Raw genomic sequence first — 22717 nt, forward strand, 5'->3', positions numbered from 1 at the left:
TCAATTCCCCAGAACCACATACAGAGAAAAAGCCAGAAGAGACACTATAGCTCAAGTGGCAAAAAGTGTCCAAGGACAGTGTCCAGGCCCAGAGTTTAAGCCCAGGATTGGCAAATAATAATAATAATAATAATAATAATAATAATAATAATGATGACACCTGCACATTGGACTGTCAGACCTTCAGTACAGGTTTGGCCTGGAACTCCTAAATATCCATCCTCACCGGTGTATGTCAGGCAGATGGAGATGTGAAAGTGTGCTTCCAAAGGCCCCACTGTGAAATTCAGAATGACTGTGAACTCTGAACTATTACCAAGAACTCTTTACCTTATATGTGTCAAAGCTACAGGGGTGAGAGGTGAATCACGTATCACCACTAAAAAACAACAGAAATGGATTCTCAGAGTTCTGATGGCTGCAAATCCCAGATCAAGGTACTGGCAGCTTCAGCTTTCTTCCTAAAGAACTCTTTCTCACTGTGTGGTCACCTGGTAAAAGGGGGCCAAACCTGCCTGTGGGGCCTCTTTTATTAAAGTACTAATGCCATGAAGGATATGCTCTTAAAGCCCAGTCATTCACCAGTGGCCTTGGTAATTTCATCTATTGAAGTTTAGCTTTCAAGATGTAAAATTTAGGAGGACATTCAGATCATAGAGAAGGCTTCGAGTCAGAATGAATTGAAGCAACGAAACTTCTCAAGCATACCAAAGGAACCAGAGAAAAAATTCAGTGCCAGAGTAATTTTTGCTCATTCTAAATTTACTAATAGAATTTTGGGTCATAGAACTGTTTCCCAGCATGCACCACTACCCACCCCCTTATCACACAAATGTGCATTATGTGAACTTCCTGGAGAGTAAATAGAAACACCGTGAATTCCGGAGATGAAATTATTAAAGCCATGTTGTTCATAAACTGCAGGGGAACCTGGTATACCCAGATGGATAGCTGGTAACTGATATTTATGAGTAATCCCCTCCACAGCTGGGGGAACCTGGCTGGCACATAGTGAGTCACTGACTCCCAACAAGCCTCACTTCAGGCTCCCTCTGATGCTTTCTCTGCCCCAAGGATGATTTCCTCAGTGCTCAGAAACCAAGGTGGACTCAGAGCCTCAGCCTATGTCCTTGTTGCACTCCACATCTCCTAGATTCTGTGGAGACTTGTCAAGATCTTCCTTCTCAGGAACACCCTGCACCAGATTCTTTGGATTTCTCTGAGATCTGAGATGGAGAAGCAGCGTTGCTGCCAAGACCTCCAAAATAGCACAGAGTGAAATCTGCCAGCTTTCAGCTCAAAGAAGGCAGCTCACCTTTCTCAACAGAAGCAAGAACAGGGCAAGTGAATCTCCATTGATGCTCCTGTTGATCTGGTATATTGTTCCCCTTAGATATGAAATAGAGTTCTTCAGGCTTCAGCTAATGATCATCTTGACCTTTGATGCTCCATCTTGTGAGCATTTAATCATATCATGTCATCAGCTCTAGAGGAATTGGAACTGGTGCATGGAAAGCTGGCACAGTGGTTCTGCCCCCCTCTCCCCGAACCCCCCGCACTGCTGTGCTATTTTACCTAAGCTTTTTCTCCCTCTGTTAATTTTAAATTCAGAAAAAGGCAAGCAGACAGATGTGGAAGATAAAGGAATCTCCCACTCTATCCTCATTTCCCAGTAACTGAAAAAAACTTTTAGTTAAAAGAAACCAATCCATGGTGTTGGAGTTAATTTGGAGGGAGACTAGGAAAGGATGTGTAACACTGGCCTCAAAGCCAAATGTTGGAGGGAGAGAAGGTCAGAAAGGCCCTGTCACAGTGAGGTTATTCTAATATATGGAGATATGGATTACCACAAAGAAAAAAAAATGGCAGGGGTAGTTATTTAGTTATTTGCATAATGAAGAGATCTTAGTATAAAAGGAACTATTTGCACCACATACCTAAAGTCTTTTGTTTCTGAGAAAATAAGGGAAACATCTGCTTGTTTCATCTCCAGGAGCTAATTAAGGTACTAGGTGCTTTCATGTTTGTTACATTATCTCCTCTAATTCTTCTAATCTCACAGGTAAATGGTCCCACTTCCAACTCATAATCTCACTAAAATTAGGTATAATGCAAACAAAAGAAAAATAGCCTTCTGGTGAAACAAATGTTTCAGTTACTTACCAGTTCTCAGAACCCTGATGATTGTAGAAAGTAGGATTCCCCCATTTTATTGTTGAAACAGACTGATTCTATACCTCAAATAATCAACATGTATGTAGTACCAAGGAACTGAACCCAGGGCTTCATACATGTTTGCTAGGCAAGCTATCACTAGGCCATACTCCTGGCCCAGAAAATATTTTTTTAAGGCTAATTGGTCTAGTATGAGAAAACCTTTGGACTCTTTCTTATGTTACCCTCAGCACTACCTAGAACTAGAATGTGAAATCAAGAACTGCAGCTAATCGGGCCAAGGAGTGACCCCTAGGATGAAAGCTCTTCAGAAAAAAAAATGATAGAGCAAAAGACAAATGAACCCTGAATCCCTGCTGACAGCCATATTGACACTGGAGTGCAACCTCTGGACTACTTTACATTTAAGGAAACCACCATCATAGGATCCAACAATTCCATTCCTGGGCATTTATCCAAAATATTACAACCCAGGATACAGTAAAGCCACCAGCACAACTATGTTCATCGGGACATGACATTAATCAAGATGCATTTTATCCATAAACTGTTTGGTTCAATGGAAACTCGTTTGTACAACTACTTAAAGATAATAATAATTTTAAAAAGAGAAATTAAGTATCTATCTTATCCAAGTCACTATTCTTTGGAATTTTCTATTTTAAAAAAAGATAAACTTAATTCTAACTAGTAAGGTTGTAAATTTTATAAGTCTAAAAGTAGAAACCACTCAAACATATTATATGAAATCCACATGGTAAGACATAAGCTATTTATAACATTACATTGAGCATGGCAGAGTAACCTGTGCCTATAAGGCAGTAGTGTGTGTGTGTGTGTGTGTGTGTGTGTGTGTGTGTGTGTATGTGTGTATAAATATATATATGGAAATATATTCAGAATGTATTGATACTTAGTAATGGCAAGTTTAAAAACTAAGTTGAATATAATCTCATTTTTGAAAAAATGAAAATTGGTATTTATTTATTGAAAAGAGTCTAGAGAGTTATGCACCAGAATATGACAACAATTGAATGATTAGACTATAGCTGATTAATCTACATTTAAAAGCTTAGTCTAATTAGCTTTAACAAATTATTCATTCTTGGTAATCATTGGAGATTCAAATTAAAGCTCAGCTCCACAGAATAGTTTCTGAAGGGTTAAACACAAAGGCACATTATTTTTAGTGGCCATATGTGTCTCAAGCAAAGCAAGGAGCCTGCAGAGACACTTCCAAATGTTCAAAGGACACATTTCCAGGTCTACAGCTGTGCCTTATTAGGGGGCTGTATTCAATGCCTGTAAGAATCTGGCATAACTGACTCGAGAAAATGTTAACGTTCATTGAGAGCAGATTTAATATACTTGTGGTAGGAGCATTGATCATTTATATTATGAGCACAGAAATCTAACAGTCTAATAGAAGTACTTATATGCTGTCTATGAGTTTTCAAACTTGATGGGAATCTTCCATTTTCCTGAGACACAAGGCCGACGGAGAAGGGCATTCCGAAAAGCCCTGTAACTAGCTTTTCATCTCAACAATGCTATCTATAAAGGTTTCTCCACAGGCTTCTATCACAAGCCTCTTGTTTTCAAGGGTTGTGAAGTTTTGCTCCAACATTTCATCTCTTCCCAAGTAGCCACAATGAGCTGACTTCCAGGACACATGGACAACTCCCCTCCACTGTGGTTGAATTCTCTTCCCAGACATGTGAAAATCAACAAGAAAAGACCCACTGGGGTTTCAAACAGCTTTATGCTCCCATCTGCAGTCCAAAAAAAGGCTCATTTAACTTAACACAGCCACATTTCTCAAACACCTGGCTCTTCACTGGCATTCTGTTGAAATAAAAAATTTTAAAGTTCTTCCAAAACAAGAACAAAATTTGAGTTACCATTTAACCATTCACCAGTGTGCACATGCGAAATTTCAGAATAATGATCATTTATCACCACTATACCTCCATTTCTGCAATGCATACTGAGTTTTGGCATTCAGTATACACAGGGGGTATAGATAGCTAGTACATTAGAAATATCTCTTTTATATGAGAAAACATTGATTCCATATGTTAAGTCACTTGCCCAATTTATGCAGGTAACAGGAAATAGAAATAAAACTATTTACCTCTACTTGATTCTTTTCATCAAGCCAGATCATTTTTATTTAAATGAAGTAAAATATGCAGGTGTATGATACAGTGTTATTGAGAATATTCATGGTGCTATATAACCATCAACACTATAACTAAAACGTTTTGTTCAGTCCAAATCAAGATATATATATTAATCAAGGACTCCTCATTCCCTCCCTCTTCAAAACTAACATCTGGTTCAGTGCCAGTGGCTCACACTTGTAATTCTAGCTCCTCAGGAGGCTGAGATCTGAGGATCACAGTTCGAAAGTAGCCCGGACACTAAAGTCCGTGATTCTAATTAACCACCAGCAAATCAGAAGTGGTGCTGTGGCTCAAAGTGGTAGTGTGCTAGCTTTGAACTGAAGAGCTCAGGGACAGCGCCCAGGCCCAGAGTTCAAACCCCATGACGAACCGAAAAAAAAAAAAAAAAAACACCAACTGACATTTGTTTTATTTTCCATTTCTATGAATCTATCTAATCTATCTATTTTAGGTACTGCAAAGAAATGCAATCACACAATATTTGTCTGTAATCATTCACTAATATAACATTTTCAAAATTCACCCTTACAGTAGCATGAATCAACACTCTATCCCTTTATGTGGCTAACATTCTTGTGTAAAATACAGCTTATCCATCCAGCAGTTGATGGTCACTTGGATTATTTCCACATTTTGGCTGTGTAAAAAAAAATGTTTTCGGGGCTGGGAGTTTGGCCTAGTGGTAGAGTGCTTGCCTAGCATGCACGAAAACCCGGGTTCAATTCCTCGATACCACATACATAGAAAAAAGCTGGAAATGGTGCTGAGGCTCAAGTGGTAGAGCTCTAGCCTTGAGAAAGTCCAAGGACAGTGCTCAGGCCCTAAGCTCAAGCCCACGACTGGCAAAAAAAAAAATGTTGTCATGAATATTACTGTGCAAGTATCTCAGTCCTTGCTTTCAATTCTTTGAGGGTATTCATCAAGGAGTAAAATTGCTATGTTATATGGTTTATTCTATGTTTAATTTTGAAAGAACTCAGACTTCCTTAACGGATAATCAATGCTTCTAATTTGTTTCTTTTGAGATAGAGTCTCCTGATTCCATCTCTTGAATGCTGAGATTATAGGCATGTACCACCATGCATAGCTGTAATTCTAGTTTGGGGAGGGGTGGTTGTTTATTTTTGCCAGTCCTAGGGCCTGAACTCAGGGCCTGAGCACTGTCCTTGGGCTTTCTCAAGGTTAGCATTCTACCACTTGAGCCACAGCACCACTCCTGGCCTTTTCTATGTATACAGTACTGAGGAATCAAGCCTGGGTCTTCATGCATGCTAGGCAAGCACTCTACCCTAGGCCAAACTCCTGGCCCCAAATTCTAGTTTTGTACAGATATCTGTACTCACACACACACACACACGCACACACACACACACACACACACACACACACACACCCTCTGAATTTACAGTGAAAAGAGATGACATTAGACACAGAGCTGGGTTTAAACCCTGGCTGCACCACGTAAGCAATTTTGGACAAATGGCCTCCATGAGTCTTAGTTTCCTTATCTGCAAAGCAGAAATAATAAAATCTGCCTTTGAAGCTTTGAAGATTTATGTTAAATGAGCAAAGTAAGTAGTATGTGCCATGTCAGAATGGGCAATGAATAAATAAATGGCAACCACCACCACAGTTTCATGAAACAGGGGAAGAAGAGCCTGTATTTTTTGATGTGTAAAATATAATGGTCCTTTAGGTCCAATTCACAGGTGGTGAGCAAAAGCAAAGCCACATCACAACAAATCTAGGGATTTGGAGTCCCTAAGGGAAAACAAGATCTATAGTCCACCTATGCCCAAGGTATCAAAAGTGGAAATGGACACAGTTGGCTTGCTGTTGTCAGCTTTCTCTGTGCCTTTCCTAAGGCCAGCTGGGCTATGAATCAATCAACCCAGATATTCAATAAAGCTCCATCACTGCACGTGGCTCAAAGCACTAAACAACTAAATCTAATTCCTGTGGGATAAAAAAAGACCTAATACATCTCTCCAGATGAGAATGAAAGTCTTCTAACAGATTAATGTATTTGTGAGTCCAAATTGGTTGAGGTCAGTGAAACCACTGTCTTTGAACAACATAAATGGACTCCAAGGATCCTTTCCTCTTTCTTCCTCTCTGTTAGCTACAACTCCCCACTTCGCCTGTTGCCCTGATAGAAATGAAGCCACTGTCCAAGTATGGTGATACCTTGTACCTAGAGAGCACTTAAAGAAATGTGACTTGATGAAGGTGATTAACTTTCCTGATCAATGTCCACTTTGGGCTCATATGCCTATAATGGCTTTCTATTCCATTTAATAGTGGTATGGCTGCTTAACACCCTCCTTTTTTCAATGTCAACTTTGCAATTTTGATCTTGCTTTGTCAATTTCCTTTGACCTTCCTCAAAGACTGTTATGGATGAATGTTCACTTTCTTTTGGAAAGACATGAAAACATCATTGGAAGCCAGGTGAGGTGGCTCAAGACTATAACCATAGCTACTTAGGAAGCAGAGATTGGAGGCTCAAGATTTGAAGCCATCCTGGATTTAAAATAATAATAATTCTAACAACAAAACAACAACAACAGGTAAATTGCCAGGAGATGGAACCCTATGTTTAGGGTGCCATAACAAGGTTCAATTGCAACATGTTTTGTCTTTTCTTCTTTTTTACTAAGTCTAAAGAAGCGGACTGACATTTAGAACATGTAAATACAACTTCAACCTCCATCTGTAAGCAGAGAAGAGTTCATTAAATAAATGTCTGTTTGGTAGTACAGCTTGAACATAAAGTCTGCTGTTTGATTAAGCCCCGACCTTTTCTAAAATAATAGGCAGATCCATGAGCACACTCATTAGGTGGATCCAGATTCCTTCAGGAGCCACAGGGAGAAAAGCAGGAACTGACAGGACCCATTGGTGGATGAACACGAGTGCTTTCCCCCACATGACTGAAGGGTATGTTGGTATGACCAAAAAGCTTTGTTCCTGATTTTTGAGCTGTTTCTTCATTAGATATGTAAAGCTTACCATGTCTTAATTTGGCTAGCAACAGCATACAGACAGTTTATATTTTAGGAAGGGCAATGAGCACCCAAGAATGTGACTGAAATAATTTTGCTAGGCTGATTCGAGGAGAGACAAAAGCTGTCTATGTCTTCTTTGGGCATTGTAAAAGGAAGATTACTGGGCCAGGAGTTTGGCCTAGTGGTTAAAGTGCTTGCCTAGCATGCATGAAGACCCGGGTTCGATTCCTTGGTACCACATATAGAAAAAAGCTGGAAGTGGTGCTGAGGCTCAAGTGGTGGAGCTCTAGCCTTGAGAAAGTCCAAGGACAGTGCTCATGCCCTGAGCTCAAGCCCAGGACTGGCAAAAAAAAAGGGGGGGGGGAGATTACTGTCACTCTGCGGGAATTGGGAATTAGTAAACATGTAGAAGAGGACAGAGCATTTACAACACTTCCATCTTTATCTCCAAATATAAACAGACTTTTAAGGACAGTGCTGTGTAAGTATTGTTATTTAAGGGGAGTTTTGAACTCTGAATGTCTGCAAAATAATTCCATGTTTATCTTTATTAATTCAATACTTGATTTCTTTAGGTAAGTTCTTTTTCATATAAGTTCTTTTCATATATTCACTGTACAAATATGTTCTAGCAAAAATGATACATAGGGCTGGGAGTTTGACCTAGTGGTAGAGTGCTCACCTAGCATGCACAAAGTCCTGGGTGTGATTCCTTGGTACCACATACATTGAAAAGGCTGGAAGTGATTCTGTGCACAGCTCAAGTGGTAGAGTCCTAGCTCTGTGTTCAAGCCCCAGGACTGGTGGGAAAGAGGTGGGGGGATGTATACCAGGTGCTATAGTGGGGGGGCAGTCTAAGAATAAGACAGTAAGAAAGTTTTATTCCGTATTCACCGAGAAATTACCATGTTGAGGATGGCAAAGATAAGCAAACAGTTGTAATGCTGTGGCAGAGTAATGTAGACCTAGGATGTGACTGCAATGTACTAACCTGGTTGGGGACTGAGTCAGATAGAGCTAGGTTAAGAAGAGCTCCCAGGAAGTACAAACATCACTGGCCCTTGAAGGATCTGGGTTCTATAGTGCTGGCCTAGAACTTAAGAGAGAGCTAAGTAAACAAGAGCTAGGAGCTTGTGGGCCATACTGAGGAAGGCTTGAAGCCAAAGATATAGGAAAGCACCTGTGACATGTTGCTAGGAACTTGGCCTTGATCAGGAAAGCACTTGAGAGTCAGTGCTAAGATAAGCATTTTGGAGTGAGGTCCCATCCTGCACTGGAGAGGACATCTAAAACCAATATCTGAGCCAAGCAGCCAGACAAGATGTTACAAAGTCTAAGATATAATGTTTACGTAGTACACCTTAGGAGAGCTCCCATGAGAGTTCAAGATCATTCTAACTTGGGGGAGGGGGAGCTCCCATGAGAGTTCAAGATCATTCTAACTTGGGGGAGGGGATGTGATTTTTCTAGTCAAGAGATTATCTGTGATAAAGAAGAAGAGGGGAAGGTGAAACTTTTAGCAGTAGTGGCAGGAATGGCAGCCATTTGTGGAACACTGGTTGTGTATAGAGTTTATCATCCTGCGGTGTTCAGTACAATCTCATGAGATAGGTATTGTGCTTCTTTCCTATCAGACAAGATAAAGAAGCTGAACTTCTAAGAGGTAAAATGACAGCTGGTCAGAGATGTCAGTCCAGCAACTACATCCTTCACAAATATGTAAAAGGAAAGGAAAGTCAGGCACTGGTGGGTCACACCTGTAATCCTAGCTACTCTCAGGAGGCTGAGATCTGAGGATTGAAGTTCAAAGCCAGCCCAGTCATGAAGGTCAGTGAAACTCATAACCACCAGAAAACCGGAATGGTGGTGTAGCTCAAGTGATAGAGCTTGGGGCAGTGCCCAGGCCCAGAGTCCAAGCCCCAAAACTGATCAAAAATTTAAAGAAAGAAAGAGAGAGAGAGAAAAGCTAACAACTTGAGAACAAAGGAGACAGAAAAATCCATTATGTGGAAAATCTCCTTAAGAGATAAATCCAACAGGTTAATATACAAAGATAACACTTTTAACAGGCGAAAATAGAAAGATGATAATGTGTTGGTCTTTTTTCAGTTACTGCAACCAGTACCTGTGTTAATCAAACTATAAAGATAAAGGGTTTATTTTGGGTTCACAGTTTAGAGGTTTCACTTCATGATTTACTGGCCCTGTTACTATGGGCCTATGGCAGGAGATGGTAGCACGCAAATGGAACAGAGTAGTTATTCACCTGTGGCCAGGAATTGAGAGGAGAAGGGAGAGAGAGAAGGTCAGTCCATGCTGGGGTGTTAAAGGCTCTGCAAAGGCTTCATTGAGAAGGATAAAATGTCCTATAGTTAGATGCATTAAAGGAGATTTGAACTGTGCTATACAAAGTAGGGTTAGCTAATAGGTGCTATTCATAAACAGCTTATTCTAAAAATGTATTCTCATTGTAGTTTAGGAAAGTAACAAATTTGAATTTTGTTATTTTGTCATTCATCACAGATAGTTTGAGAAACACTGGTTTAGACACTAGATTGAGTCAGAAATATACACACAGAAAACTAGAGCAATTTTTAAAACAAACAAGGCAATTATTGAGGGGAAAATGTGTGTAGGAAGAGGAAAGTAATTATAGTTTTCTACATGGTTAGATTCTGAATAGCATATAGAATCATAATAATGTAAATACTGAATATTGATCTAACTAAAATTATGATAAATTATCTTGGAAGAATGAAAAGTGAGCATGTGTGATAAAGAGAGGAAGAACAAGGTTTAAGCCTTATCCTTCCTGGTAGGAAGTCGATACACAGTCTATGCATTTTCCTCAGGAGAGGGTCCTAGATGTTCATAAAATGTCACAATAATGTCATTTGTAGATATAAAAGGGAAAAATTTAATACATATTTTACTGTTATTGTAAAGGTGATATACAGAGGGATTACCGTTATATAAATCAGGTAATGAATGAGTACATTTCTTTTTGGACAGTGTGACTCCCTTCTCTCACCCTTTCCTGTTTTTTCCTCCCATCCCTATCCATTTTCATTATTTTGCTCATTTCCAACATAAAGTCTAGTAGTATCACTGCTGTATTTGTTCACCTTTTGTCCTACTCTTTCTGTTCATCCCACCACCCCCGCCCAGACAGATAAACTTACACACAAGATGAAAGGAAACGAAACCAAAACCAGCAATAAAGAAGAAAAACTCTCTCCATTTCTTGGAGTTCATTTCAATAAATATTATTTTATAGGATCAAATGCATATAACTATTGAGTCTTTGTGATCCTCTCCGAAAAATATCCTGGAAAGAGAATTTTTAACTGCCCAAACCATATAAAAGAAGTTCCCTGTAGAGAAGAAGAGGATCAAGGCATAAAGGGACAATCCTTAAAGAACTGGTTGTCTCTGAACTATGTGCCTGGATAAATCTAGCAAAACTCAAAATCTGAAATCTGAGCAAGCTAGTTTGTGGGGAAGTAATTCCGCATACCCCTACCTCAGCACACAATAAGATTACTTATGCCTAATGGTTATTAAAAATTATCACATACTAACATGATCATTATTACCAGTTAGGGGAGGCTCATTCCAGATGATCCATTTAAAAAGCAATTATGTGTATCATTTTTGTTAGCCAACTAGAATATGCAAACCAGATATTTGAACAGGATTCTGGGTATCATATAGAATGCTAACCATGCATTCTAACAGGCTACTGTTTTGAGTAAAGAATTTAGAAATAATACATTTTGACAATGTAAAATAATTTTTGAGTGTATTCCTATAGCTATCTCTATACTATAGATATGGATGGAAACTTGTAAATATATTTAATTAACACTGTCTAACACAAAAATTGAAAGACCTTTGTACATTGCCCTAAATGTTCTATTTAGCTTTGAAAATATTATTAACCTATCCTATGCTTATCACGATTTCAGATGTCATTATACCATGATCTGTATTACTATAATTAGTATATTATTGTAAGCATTCAGCCACATTTAGCTACTGTGATGAATACTGAAATACTTAGAGCCTTTGCCCTGAGGGAACCCACTGTAAATAGATGGTAGGATAATTCAAAAGGAAGAAAAAAAATAACACAGCAACTGAGAAAGACACCACCATTTTTAAACTTGTTTCCTTGTAAAAGATAAGGCAATTTCAAGTGCTGAAGAGAGCATGCCCAAATCATACAATCAGAGTTAAGAACACAACTCTTGGAGAGGCCTCCTAATCTAAATGCACTGGGGATAAGAGGTAGGGGGGTTAGGGGGGTAGGCTCAAGAAGGAAATTACTCCATGAAAGTGAGTGAAATTTTTTGTTTGAATTTTCCTCAGGAGAGGGTCCTAGATGTTCATAAAATTATCAGATATTTGTATATCTTGTCTAATAATTAATTCTCTCATTTGATCAGTTTTTTTCATTTAAGAGCTAATAAAATTGAGAATTTTAAGTGCATGGTTTTATTTATTGGAAGGAAAAAAAGGGGGGAATGCCTGAAGGGGATAGGGTCTGCCCCCAAGGACAACTAGACATGGTCAGTGGCAAGCTGAGACAAAGTCTATGACACCCAGTTCTGAGTTTATCTTCTCATTCTTTGAGTCAGAAAGAAAACACTACAAGAAGACAAAAGGCAAATAAACTCTAGGTCCTTAACCTGTTGTCTGATAAAAGTATGCTTTCAACAACTTTGTCATAAAACATCAGGTTAGGACACAAGGTCAGCATATTTACAGAATAGGAACACTTTAAAACTAGTGGAGTTAGAGATGGCTCCAGACATGACAAACAGTCAAAGGGAAATTGTTACAAAGGAAAAAGCTCATTCTGTGTAATGCCCTCCCTCATAAACCCTCAGAGTCAACTTAGATGCCAATCTGTTGGAGCATTCCACAGGCCTTTCATGATAAATCTCTCTCAGTGTTACCAGAAAAAAAAATCTGAATAAGCCCTCTAGTTTCCCTTGATTTTAATTAACTTAAATATCAGTAACTTTGGAGGTTACACAGCTGAGCAATACTTTGCTAGTTTCCCATTAGCTTCACTGCAGGTAATACCTTTGATATGGGAGTTATGATAATTGCCTAATAATTTCAACTACTCTGAAAAAAAACTGAACAGCCACTTTTGCTAAAAATACTAACTTTTCACTTGAGCTTTCAGATAGCGAGGTGATTTTAAAAAATGAAAGACTTGGCATACATAGCTAAATAACTAGATAGATGATAGATAGATAGATAGATAGATAGATAGATAGATAGATAGATAGATAGATAAAAATAGAATGGAATTTTATTCATCCATCAGGAAAAGCAATATTATGTCTCCTACAGGAGAATGGATTGATCTTGAAAAAAATTATATTGAGTAAAGTAAGGCTCATCAAGACAAAGTGCACATATTTTCTCTCCTATGTGGAAGTTAGACCTAAAATATAAACATACATGAAAGCACATGTAAGGCCATATGTACATATGCACAATCAAACTGACTGAAGAATGGTATTCACAGAGATGGCTTTCCATCGTGTAACCCCTTTAAGCAACAAACAGTTTAGCAAAAATAATACCACAAAGCTGAAACAGGTCTTATCTGAAAGTAATGGGAGTTAAGGGCAGGGAGGACAGGCTGATGGAGAGTGGAATAGTGCGAGGATACAGTTATAATACTCAATGTACAAATATGGAAAACCGAACTAATGAAATTTGAGGGAGGCAATGGGGTAGATGAGAGGGAGGGGGAATGATCAAAGGGGTGGTGTAAGAGGTGACAATGTAAATGCAGATTTTTCTGGACTCATAAATTAACTAAAAGCACTTTGTATCTGTGCCCTTTGATCTCAGCTATTTCCTCCTGCAATCACTTTACACACATCACGTGACAAAAGATAGCTTCTCATGAAGTCCTCCAAAGACTGAGCTAATGGTCCCATCAGGCCATACTCGTGACAGACTGTTGTAATTATGCATCCCTTTCTCACACCCCATCCCTAGGGCTTCCCTGTTCAACAATTCTGCATCCAGAAGAGAGCTTAAGGTAGACTAAAATACTGTCTTTCCACAGCTACTTTTCTCTATCATTCACCATGTTTCTTTACTTGGCATATGAGGGTGAGTGGCCAGATCTAACATAATAGTTCTGAACTTTGAGTTGGGGATCCAAAAATGCATTTTAGCTTTTGTGAACTGACCCAGGAAAACGTGCTCCCGGTAGATGTTAGCCACTGGCAGCTGTTCAAAGCCCTGGAATCACTTTTATTCCAGGGACTTTAGCATGATAATTATTTATATTTAAAGCCAAATCTTTTCCAAATCAGACTTTATTTCACTGTCTTATATATGTCTTTCAAATGACCACCTTACAACTGTAAAAAAGAATGAATTACTGTTTTGAGTGATCTTAATTCAGTTAATGTCCTATATGTCTATGACTAAAAGCTTGTAGAGCTGCTAATCTAAGTGGCATGTAAATATTTGTAGAGCCAAAGTATGCAAGCTTAATGCTCTTTGTGTGCTGTGTCTAACCTTAGACAAAAATGGTTAAAGAAACTTGTGGCATTTCTACTGTTTGTAATCTGAACCTCACAGTTAAAAACTCTGCCATTTGGCAATCCTGATATTTAAAAGTTGGCCTACAACAGCTGGGCACTGTAATCCTAACAACTGGGGAGGCTGAGATCTGCAGATTGAGTTCCCGATCCAGCTCACTCAGAAAAGTCCATAATACTCCTATCTCCAATTAACCGGCAAACAAGCCACAAGTGGAGCTGTGGTTGAAGTGGTAGAGCATTATCCTTGGGACAGTGCCTAGGGTCTGAGTTCAAACCCCAGAATCAACACAAAAGAAATGTATCAAAAATTAGCCAACATCTATTTGTTTTAACTAAATGCTTTTGTATAAACCAGACAGACTAGTACACTGAAAAATAATGCTACTTAGGGTCCTTTCTCAACTTGTAAGATATCTAAAGTTCTTGTTTGTATCAGTGATGGATACCTATTTGTTTACCCAGCCAAAGATTGTAAAATTTGCTTTAAGAATAAGCAACAGGCTATTTCAAATTGGATAGGGAAGGGGGGAAAACAAGATGAGGGGTGGGGCTGGGGGGGAGGGAAATGGGGACCAAGACATGAGAAAGGGTATCAATGTATGTGAATTAATGTACCTCCTATCTGGCAAATATCATGTAACCCTTCTATTAATTACAATAAAAATATGGAAAAAAGAATAAGCAACAGGTTATGAATGTGGTTTAGTGGTAAGGGCTTGCCTAGCATGCGTGAAACCCTGGGTTCAATCCCTCAATATCACATAAACAGACAAAAAGCTGGAAGTGGTTGGAAGTGCTACTGTGGCTCAAGTGGTAGAGTGCTAGCCTTGGGCACAGAGAGCTCAGGGACAGTGCACAGGCTCTGAGTTCAAGCATCAGTACTGGCCAAAAAAAAAAAAATGAGAGAAAGAATAGGCACCAGTAGTTCATACATATAATCCTAGCTAATGGGGGGGAGGCTGAGATCTGAGGATTGCAGTTCAAATCCAGCCCGGGAAGGAAAGTCAGTGAGAATCTTAACTCCAATTAACCAGCAGAAAGCTGAAAGTGGAACTGTGGCTCAAGTAGTAGACCACTACCTTGAGCAAAGAAGCTAAGGAATGGAGTCCAAACTCGAGCTCAAGCCCCAGTATAGAAAAATAAAAATTAACATGTATATGTGACATCTGCCTATGTTAATTGTTGCTGGCTCCTTTGTGTGTTAAATGTAAGTGTATGTCTTCTAAAATGAAAAACAGGGAAGTTTTACTAAGCTGGTACTGTCTAATTTAAAATTATCAATGATGTTAGAATTTTATAGCCTGTGTATATATGTTTCTAATTGTCACAAGGAGAGCCAAATGATGACATTAATAATTACTATGCCTAATTTCTATATGCAATAGAAATAACTAGACTGTCCTGTCAACGGCTGTACAGTTTTTTAATTTTCAACCATGTTTATTCTGTTTCTATCATTACTCTTTTAGTCTTTCTCTGGAGCATTTGTAGTCAATCTTCTGAAAAATGACACCAGCAAATACTTATCAAATGAATTAGCCTTTTTTGTCGATTGTGGTACTTGAATTCTGGGCCTGGACACTGCCCCTAACCTCTTCAGCTGAAGGCTAATGCTCTACCACTTGAGCCACAGTGCATCTCAGAGTTTTCAGGTGGTTAACTGGAGATAAGAGCCTCACAAGACTTTTGTGCCTGGGCTGGCTTTGAACTTTGATCCTCAGATCTCAGCCTCCTGAGATTAAAGGTGTGAGCCACAGCACCCAGCATGAATTAGCTTTTTTAATAATTGCATTGGGCCTTTTTAGAAAAAAAAAAACTTTAGAGCTGTTGTCTGTTGACATCCTGTAGAAATACACCTTGAACGCTGGGTGCGGTGGCTGACGCCTATAATCCTAGCTATTAAGTGTTATACCCGAATTCCTAGAACCCCAGAAAGACCACCGGAGACCACAGTCAAAGCTAAAAAGCAAGGGTCGTTTATTAAGAGTCTAAGCTCGGACCACCGCATACCGGTAACCGGCAACGCTAAGAAGCCTTGAACAAGGATTTTACACAGCTTTTATAGGGGAATTCCATAGTTACAATCACCTGATTGGCTATTTGGTAACTCAAACCACTGATCAAATCAGAGCTCAGGTGTCTAACCACTGAGCATCAAGCTGTTGCCACCTGAGGTTCAAGTACATGGGCCCTGAGCAAGGGGGGATGGGGTCATTCCCAGAACATGGGACAATCTTGGCACAACACTATGGAGGCTGAGATCTGAGGATCTAGGTTCAAAGCCAGCCTGGGCACAAATGGACCAGAGACTCTTTTTTTTTTTAATTGAGATTAATAGAAGGATTACATTATATTCACCAGATAGAAGGTGCATAACTTCACAAACATTGATACCCTTTCTCATGACATGCTCCCCATTTCCCTCCCATCCTCCCCCCTTATCTTGATTTCCCCCTTCCCTATCCAATTTCAAATAACCAATTAAGCACATATAAAATATATCAGATAACAAGGTGAAATATTGTAACAATATGAGATAACCAAGTGATGGCAAAAGACATGAGCGATAACATAGTACATTAAGAATAACACTCACTCATTATATGGCTTTTTTTTCCTTATCCTAGAGGTCCTTACACTTAGTGTGGTACTATTTGGGCTAATGTCTCTAGATTTTGTTCTATTGTAAATCTCTGCTAGGAGAGCCCAAGGTTTCTACTGATTATGACAAATGAGGGAGACTATTGGGCCTATGTTCCTTTGAGTCTGGCTTACATCACTTAATATTATTTTTTCTAAGTCCTTCCATTTCCTTACAAATGGGGCGATGTTGTTCTTTCTGACAGCAGCAAAGAATTCCATTGTGTATAAATACCACATCTTGTTGATCTATTCATCAACTGGGGGACATCTGGGTTGGTTCCATATCTTTGCTATGGTAAATAGTGCTACAATGAACATCATTGTGCTAGTGGATTTAGTATGCCCTTGTTTCTGGATGATTCGGTAAATGTCAAGTATGGAATTGCTGGGTCATAGGGGAGTTCTATGTTTAGTCTTTTGAGGAACTGCCATACTGCTTTCCATAGTAGTTGAACGAGTTTGCACTCCCACCAACAGTGTAGTAATGATCCCTCCTGGCCACATCCCCTCCAGCATCTGTTGTTATTAGTTTTCTTGATCCTGGCCATTCTAACTGGAGTGAGGTGGAATCTTAGAGTTGTTTTGATTTGCATTTCTTTTATGTTGGGCATTTCTTCATGTGTCTATAAGCCATTTTTGTTTCTTCTTCAAAGAAGACTCTCTTTAAGTCTTTGGCCCATCTTTTAATGGGATGGTTGTTACTTTGGAGATTAGTTTTGGAGTGATTCAATTTATTGAGCTGTTGATATATTTTAGATATGAGGCCTTTGTCTGTTGTATGGTTGGTGAAGATCTTCTCCCATTCTGTAGGCTTCCTAATTAATTTACTAGCTATGTCCTTTGCCACACAGAAGCTCTGCAGTTTAATGCAGTCCCACTTATCCAGACTTTCTGTGATTTGTTGTGTTTCTTGGATCAGAGACTCTTATCTCCAATTAACCTCTACAAAACCTAGAAAATGGAAGTGGAGCTTGGCTCAAGGGTAGGGTGGTAGCCTTGAGCTGAAGAGCTCAGGGACAGTACCCAGGCCCAGGGGTAGCAGTAGCCTTGAGCTAAAGAGCTCAAGGACAGCACCCAGATAGAGTTCAAGCCCCATGACCCACACACACACAAAAAAAGAAAGAAAGAAAGAAAGAAAGAAAGAAAGAAAGAAAGACCCCTTGAACAATCACAACCTGAGCAAGATTCTGAGGTGCTAGGACTTGATCTAAAGAACAAACAGAATTAGACTTATAAAACTGTCAGGTTAGCCAAGGTCAAGAGTCACTTCTCATAATCTCTTTGCTGGCTTCAATTTATGTTTACTATCATTGATTCCTACCTAACCTGTCCTTCTTTTCTGACTTGAAACCAGACCAGATTATTCTGGGGAAAAAAAAGCTAATTCTAATTCTAGCAATAAAGAACTTTGAGTAACCATAGTGATTAATCAACAAAAGCTTCAAAGAGAAATTTTCAGAAAAGAGAAAACTTTTCACACAAGAGAAAAAAATTGTTCAAGTCCAAAGAAGTCATTTTTGCCAGACTCTCCAAAAACAATCAACAAAGCCTTTGAGATTTTCAAGTGAGAATTCTTACAAATATAAATCTATTTTACTTGAAAGCCCTTCCAGATACCTCTGACAAAAGATGAACTAATATCATTGACAAAGATCTTCTATTTTAGATAGAACATGGATAACTATTTCTGCTGAAAATATTTATTTTTAATATAGTCCATACTTATCTAAAAGAAGACCTCATGTACCATTTATTCAATTGGACATCCTCTGATTTTTATTTCTTCTTGCATTCTGCTTTCTAATAGTATTTGTAATCATTTTAGGCTTCAGTATTTTATTTTTTTATTGTTGGAGTAATATATAGAGGCTTACAGTTACATTTGCCAGATAGCAGGTACATTATTTCTCACACATTGATACCCCTTCTCACGTTTTTGTTCCCATTTCCCTCCCCCCATCTCCCCCCAATCATCCCCCTTCCCTTTCCTATTTCAAATAATAAATGTATATACACTATAGCAAGTAACACAGTCAGATACAATAACAATATGAGATTAACTAAAGGGCAACATAGGAGAAGAAAAATAACATAATACATTAAGAACAACAATCACTCAAGATAAAATTCTTGTTTCTATATCCTAGAGATCCTTTCATTTAGTATCATCTTGTATGACCTTATGTACCTAGGTTTTGAGCTATTATAATCCTCTGCTAGGAGAGTCTTAAATGCATACTAATTATTACAAGTGAGGGAAACCATTGAGCCTATGTTCCTTTGGGTCTGGCTTACTTCACTTAATATGACTTTTTCCAAGTCTTTCCATTTCCTTACAAATGGGACAATGTTATTTTTCTGGTGGCAGCATAGAATTCCATTGTGTATAAGTACCACATCTTCTTGGTCCAATCATCTACTGAGGGCCATTTGGGTTGGCTCCATATCTTTGCTATGGTAAATAGTGCTGCAGTGAACATCATTGTGCTAATGGTTTTAGTATGTCCTTATTTCTGGATGTAAATGCCAGGGAATGGAATTGCTGGATCATAGGAGAGCTCTATGTTTAGTCTTTTGAGGAATTGCAATACTGCTTTCTAGAGGGTTTGAACAAGCTTACACTCCCACCAAGAGTGTGGCATCGATCCCTCCTGGCCACATCCCCTCCAGCAATCTGTTGTTATTAGATTTCTTGATCAAGGCCATTCTAACTGGAGTGAGGTGGAATTTCAGAGTTGTTTTTTTATTTCTTTATTGGCCAGAGATGTCGAGCATTTCTTCATGTTTCCTCTTCAGAGAAGTTGCTCTTTAAGTCTTTAGCCCATCTTTTAATGGGATGGTTGTTTCTTTGAGAATTTGTTTTGGAGAGATTCAAATATTTTTAGCTGTTGATCTATTTTAGATATGAGGCCCTTGTCTATTGTATGGCTTGTGAAGATCCTCTCCCACTCTGTGGGCTATTTAACTTGCTGGCTATGTCCTTGGCTATACAGAAGCTCTGTAGTTTAATGCAGTCCCATTTGTCCAAACTTTCTTTAATTTGTTGTGTTTCTGGGCCTTTATTAAGAAAGTTTCAACCTGTGCCAAGGAGACCTAGTGTATCTCCTATTCCTTCTTGTAAAATTGTCAGTGTATCTGATTTTACTTCAAGGTCTTTGATCCATTTGGAATTAATCCTGGTGCAGGGTGACATAGAAGGATCCAACTTTAGTTTTCTGCAGGTGCTTAGCCAACTCTGCCAGCACCACTTGTTGAAGAGGCTGTCCTTCTCCCATTTTATTTTTTTTTTGTGCCTTTATCAAAGATTAGGTGACCATAGGTCTGTGGGTTGATTTCTGGGTCTTCAGTTTTATTCCATTGGTCCTCAGGCCTGTTCTTGTGCCAGTACCAAGCTGTTTTGGTTACTATATCTCTGTAATAGAGTCTAAAGTGTGGCATTGATATTCCTCCAGCACTATTCTTTCTGCTAAGAATTATTTTTGCTATATGGGGTCTTTTATTATTCCATATGAAATTTTGGATTGCTTCTACCATTTCCTTAAAGAATGACATTGGGATATTGATGGGTATTGCATTGAATTTGTAAAGAGTAAAATTGGCATTTTCACAGTGTTAATTCTTCTAATCCAGGAGCATGGCAGGTTTTTCCATTTCCTCAGTTCTGCTTTAATTCCCTTTTTACTTTATTTTCTTTGAGGCTATTGCAAAAGCCTCAAAACAGTTGTTTTCCTGTTTTCTGCCTTGTTCCTCTCATTGTAGCCATACAGGAAAGTAGTTTATTTTTGAGGGTTAACTTTATACCCTACTACCTTGTCGAAGTTTTGAATCAGCTCTAGCAACTTGGGAATGGAGTCTATAGGGTTCTTTAAATACAGAATCATGTCGTCTGCAAAGAGGGAAATTTTTACTTCCTCTTTCCCTATTTGGATCCCCTTTATGCTTGTTTCTTACCTTATTGCTCTGAGTAGGAATTCTAATACTATATTAAAGAGGAGTGGAGAGAGTGGGCATCCATCCTTGTCTCATTTCTGATTTTAGAGGAAATGACTTTAGCTTTTTGCCCATTGAGTATAATGCTAGCTGTAGGTTTGTCATACACATAGGCTTCAGTATTTTTGACTTATTGTAAATGTAAACCCTCAAAATTGAGGAACTTCCAAACATTATAGGAGAGCTCACAGAAGCAATCTAAAAACTGATTTTTTTTCCTGGCCCATAAATTAACTAAAAGCTGAGTCCTCAGATCCTTGGCTTTGTATATATGTCCTTTGATCTCAAATATTTCCTCCTGAAGTTGCTTTGCAATCATCCTAGGTTCCAGGGAAGAACAGATTCGTGGATAAATACCTTGGGACAAAAGGCAACTTCTCTGGAACTCTTCCAGTGTCTAAGACTGAGCTAATAATGGTCATACCAGTAACTAGAGACCACTTTAATTTTACATACTTTTCTTTCTCCCTATTTAATTAGAGAGCAATATCTACATTCCTGAAGACAACTGAAGATGTAGTCTCTTCCCATGGATATCATGTAATTTATTTCCTTTTTCTGCATTTTACCATGTCTCTTTGACAGATGGAAGTGAGTGGCCAGATCTAATGTAGGGCTCCTGGGGTCTAAATTCCTAGTTTCAATAGCATTGATCAAATGCATTATACAGATAACTTGACATATTGAATTGAAACCCCTCTGTACAACTATTTGAAGATAATAAAAAATTTAAAAGTTAAATTTAAAAAATTGTAAATAGGGCGGGGAGTGTGGCCTAGCAGTAGAATGCTTGCCTAACATGAATGAAGCCCTGGGTTCAATTCCTGGGTACCACATACACAGATAAAGCCGGAAGCGGACTGTGGCTCAAGTGGTAGAGGACTAGCCTTGAGAAAGAAAAAAAAGAAAAGAAAAGTAAATAAGAATACAGGCTGGGCCGGGGGGAGGGAACGGGGGTGCAAAAGTGTACCCTAGTGGCAATGTTCACCTTGCATGCATGAAGTCCTGTGTTTGATTCCTCAGTACCACATATACAGAAAAGGCTGGAACACTAGCCTTGAGCAAAAAGTGTCCTAGGACAGTGCCCAGGCTCTGAGTTCAAGCCTCAGGACTGGCAAAAAAAAAAGTATAGGCTGGGGGTATGACTTGAGGGTTAGCAAGCACAGGGACCTGAGTTCAAACCCCAGTACAGAGGGAGTTAAAGTGATAAACACATTTGCCAAAACAATAATACATGCTATCTTGGCCAAGTCCACTTTGTAGATGGTATGTTTCTTCTATTCTTATCCTCATGCTTTCTCAGCCGCTCAAACACTTACATCTTTTCATCCTTATTCTGGGGCCCAGAGCAAGCAATGAAACCAGACATGTATGCAAGCTCATGAATAACTGAACAATTCCTGTATTACATCTCCAGTTCATTGTCTTAAAAGCCTCAAGGCCAGAATGCTTGAGCACTAGGAAGAAAATATCTTGACACTATTGCCTATGACCAATGAACAATTGCCAAAACTTAGCCCACTTCAGAAAATCAATGAAAGCACACTGCTCCCTTTTATTCTTGATCCTCCTTCTAGATTCCCAGTGTTCCTTCAGCCTAAGCTGAGTCCCAATAAAGAAGCTTTGACTGTTTTGTTCAGAGCCTATGGCTTCAGATGGTTGCTGCTGTTTCCATGCTATCCAGTAGTTCTTCTAGTATGCTGCCTCTGTCTGTTTACAAATTACCAGTTTCATTGATATCTGTATGTATGTATGTATGTATATATGTATGTATGTATATAGAGATCATGTCCATTTTCAAAAATGTGAATGGCTTTTGTGTAAAATATTTCTGTCCAGTTGTCCAAGCTGGGAAGATGCACAACAACTTTGACGCCTTCATCTCTTTCCAGCATCTTCTTTCCTAATGTCTAATCAGTCATTAAATCTTACCTATTTCCTCCCCTGGGTAATCCTGAAATTACCTCACCACCTTTGCCTCTGACTTGTAACAGCCTCTCACCAAATTCTTTGGAGAGGCTGTATAATAAAAGCTACAAAGAATTCAGAATCCAATTCAGTGATAAAGAGATTAGTTTAATCTAATCAATTGGTATAGAATTAGCTGCAACAGAGGTAGGTGATAAGAGTT

The sequence above is a fragment of the Megascapheus bottae genome, chromosome 2, assembly GCF_031878675.1.
Source record: "Megascapheus bottae isolate mThoBot1 chromosome 2, mThoBot2.hap1, whole genome shotgun sequence".
NCBI classification, from domain to species: domain Eukaryota; kingdom Metazoa; phylum Chordata; class Mammalia; order Rodentia; family Geomyidae; genus Megascapheus; species Megascapheus bottae.